A 2,933-nucleotide genomic window follows, 5' to 3' on the forward strand; every position below is an offset into this window, starting at 1 on the left:
TTCTTTCTTCTTAAGTTAATGCAAACAACTTCCTTCATGTTTACCAGTTGTCTTGATTCACCACTCCCATCAGTACTACAACAGTCATGTCATACTCACCACTCCATTTTGCCATCTTTAGATCAGTTTTTGCACAGATTTAAAACTCTTCAAGTTCAATTTGCATCATGTGTCTCTTCTCTGCTTAATTTTTAATGTGAACAGTCTGTAAAAAAGGGTTGAGTTTCACTGACAGTAAAGTGGAAATGATTGAAAAAATACAAACATGAATACAAACATTATTTTGTGTTAAAAAGGGAAACAAAGGAACGGTATGACCTGACTCCATTGTTACACAGTCCATCTCATTTCAGTGTAAAACTTAATTTTCAGATTATCATACTATAAAACCCAATGATATACTTCAACTCAAACGGTTTGAGAAAACTGCCTTAAACCTTAAAATCAATGTTTATTAATTCAAACAATTTGAGCTAGTAAAAATATTTGATTTGGATATTTGAAATGAACACTCTCTTCTACTTTGCTGTCCTCTGCTGCTGTCAATAAAACTCAACACTTCCTGCAGATGTTTCACATTAAAAGCCCACCAGGAAAGGGAGGGATAACGCTCTTTAAGCTGCCAGAGGTCTCTTATCCCTTAAATGTCTCTGTAGGAAGTCTTTAGCACCACTGGCGAATTAGTTTAATTAGTGATGTGGAAATGTACATCATACTGAATTTATCAAGACAGTAAACATGCAAAATGACAGAAAATGAGAGGATAAGACGATTAGATCTACAGTATAAAATAAGGACAATTAGGTATAAAGCAGGATCTTTAATAATAGTGTTCCTTGCCACAGTATACTCTAGTGTTCTAACCACTAATTACAAAAATTTGTAGTAGGTAATTTTTATAAAAATATTTTTTGTCATATTTGCTGAAACTTTTACTATATCCTGACAGTACTGAATTAGGCAGATAATCTGTGAAAAATGAGACTCAACAATCAACTATCTTTAAAATTCCAACCCAAAGCGTCTTTATATCTTTATTGGCTCTGATTGGTTGTTTTTGTTCAGGCCTGGTGGACTTACAAATGCCATTAGGAGCCCTAGGAGGAGCCAGAGGAACCAGATTTTTTAACATATTTTATGTCACATTTTCTACTGTCAGGATATAGATTTTAGCAAATATGACAAAAAGTTATTTTTATAAAAGTTACCTACTATACCTTCAATGCCTTAGTTGAGAGCTGCACAATTAATCGTAACATTATTGAAATCACAGTATGACAATATAATGCAATATGCAAACTGAAGAAGCTGCATTATAATCAAGAACTGTTGTTCTCCAGAGATGCCTTGGCCTTTTGTTAGCTACAGACCCCAACAAATCACCAGTCACATCCTCGTCATTTTAACTTTTTCAGCAAGAATGTAAATCACAAATCATACTGTAATTGCAATATTTGTCAGAATAATTACAATATGAGTTTTTTATCATACAATGTAGCCCTAGTTTACTAAACACCATCATAAAGTCTGTGACAAAAAAACATAATGAAATACAACAATTAATTGTCACTGTCTAACAGATGACGTCCATGACATCTTATTCATTGTTCTTCATTGTCCAGAAAACAAAGTTGGCCAGATGTTTGATCCCTCTGGGGCTTTTGGGCAGGGCTGGACAGTGAGAGCATCCAGACTGCCTCTGAAAAATACAAAGGAAGACCCCCCAACTCTGAGATCTATGCAGCAGGCTGTGGAGCTCTGGCTGCTCGCTCTGCCCAGCCTGCCAGATGGAGGGCTAATCACAGGAACAGCATGCAGCTCGAACCCCTGAGTTATCCCTGCCTGTCTGGACACAATGCAGGACGCTAAGCTCTGTCTTTCACTGTACTGGACTGTCACGCTGCTGTTTGCTTGGTCCATCTGTCTTCCTCATTCCCTGATCCTTTTTAGAAGTTTGCCTCACTGCACACCCCGTTTCCTGTCACTTTGTTGCTCATTGTGCTCAAACATTAGAGAAATCCACCGAGAAATTCTAGAATAACTCGGCGGACAGCGAACAAGAGGAACAATTTATGAATGTCTTTCATTCCAAGAGATGCAGACCCAGTTATGTTTTGTTGTCAGCTGCAGAGTATTCTCCAGAGAGACGCAGTTGCAGGAGATAAGAGGGACTATTCGAGGTCGATGGTATTGAGCCTGGATTCCTGTCCCTGACGAGATTAGCTGGCAGAGAGAGACAGAGATGTTAGGTAAGCTACAATTTGAAAAGAATTGCAGTTTATAGATTATCTGTAACCTTGTTGTCCCCAGAAAGCCCCTCTTCCGAACAGTTATCTGTCAATGACACAATTCCATCATGATGAGATTGTACATGTTCAGTTTCTTTTGTTAAAAACAACGCAGGTGTTCAAGTGTTTCAGACACAACAGGACCGATTTTGGTATGTGTGGAGGTACTGTATTTGTCGATTGTAGCAAATAAATAAAAAACATTCATCTCATGGCTACCAGAGTAGATGTGGCCTTCATCAAGAAATAGTGAGCGAAAATACAGGATTAAAATGATGGCATGGAATGATGGCCACGTAACAAGCAGATAGGTTTTGGAGTTTTTTTCAAATATACTGCCCTACAACTGCAAACCGCAGTAACTACGCTAACAATGAAACTGAGAAAAGATTTTTCAAATTGACTCGCCAAATGCATTACAGGTAGGGTTGTGTATTGGCAAGAAACGGCCATTATGATACGTATCACGATGCAGTTATAATTATAATTCAATATATTGCAATACTGTAACAAAGGCTAATTTTATAATCATAAAGAAATATATAAAGACGCTTTGTGTTGGAGGCTTGAATATAGTTGATTGTTGAGTTTCATTCCAAGGGTCTCAAAGGGTCTGTATTTGACATCCTGGGAATGAAACTCAAC

Source organism: Morone saxatilis, unplaced genomic scaffold (genome assembly GCF_004916995.1).
Source record: "Morone saxatilis isolate NCDOM2014 unplaced genomic scaffold, NCSU_SB_2.0 Contig9, whole genome shotgun sequence".
Taxonomy (NCBI): Eukaryota; Metazoa; Chordata; class Actinopteri; family Moronidae; genus Morone; species Morone saxatilis.